The sequence below is a fragment of the Leuciscus leuciscus genome (genome assembly GCF_965113295.1).
Source record: "Leuciscus leuciscus genome assembly, chromosome: 17".
Lineage (NCBI taxonomy): Eukaryota > Metazoa > Chordata > Actinopteri > Cypriniformes > Leuciscidae > Leuciscus > Leuciscus leuciscus.
In genome coordinates this window covers 40,252,730-40,253,774 of record NC_138741.1, presented here as the reverse complement: position 1 = coordinate 40,253,774, position 1,045 = coordinate 40,252,730, and positions in this window count along the sequence as shown.

Sequence of the window (1,045 nt, the reverse complement as noted above, 5' to 3'; positions counted from 1 at the left end):
GTTAATTTGGGTGGGTTTCTCCATTTCAATGTAACTTCTCTCTTTTACGGCCGTGACGAGAGCGTTGCTCTCCTTGGCTGTGAACCGCTCCTGGCGCGCGTCTGGCAAATCCGCCGCTACAATAGCAATCTATGGAAAAAGCGCGTCTGCTCTTAAAGGGAATGTGAGATGTCGCTCTGATTGGTTTATTTCACGTTACGCCCAAACCACACCTATGAATAATGAAGCTACTTCAGACCAACCCATTTTAGATTTGCGCCGGGCCCAAGAGTCATTTATCCCGCCGGGAAAATAGCAACAGCGCCCAAGACCCGCCCACAAAGTTACTTGCGCTTTGCGCTTGACACTTGCGTTTCAGATCGTTAAAATAGGGCCCCATATGTTAAAGCACTGTATAAATGAGGCTGACTCGACTTGAGGAGGAAACCTCTGCTTTCCCAGAACTGGCGTCTTCAGCAGACACTGGGATATGGCAGGAGACAGAGGGAGGCCGGCTTTCTTTTAAGACCCCCAGTGGGAACCTTTCAGCAACACTGGAAAAAAAGCTTCTTATGTCGGTGTGTGAGAGTGTCACATCTGCACTCGCTTCCCCAGGGCTGCTGTGGAGAACAGGTCTGAGACCTGCCTGAGGAGAACGGTACAACTCGACCTGCCGTGAGGAGAACAGGTCTGAGACCAGCTGTGGAGAACAGGTCTGAGACCTGCCGTGAGGAGAACGGCACACCTCGACCAGCTGTGGAGAACAGGTCTGAGACCTGCCCTGAGGAGAACGGCACACCTCGACCAGCTGTGGAGAACAGGTCTGAGACCTGCCCTGAGGAGAACGGCACACCTCGACCAGCTGTGGAGAACAGGTCTGAGACCTGCCATGAGGAGAACGGCACACCTCGACCAGCTGTGGAGAACAGGTCTGAGACCTGCCGTGAGGAGAACGGCACACCTCGACCAGCTGTGGAGAACAGGTCTGAGACCTGCCGTGAGGAGAACGGCACACCTCGACCAGCTGTGGAGAACAGGTCTGAGACCTGCCGTGAGGAGAACGGCA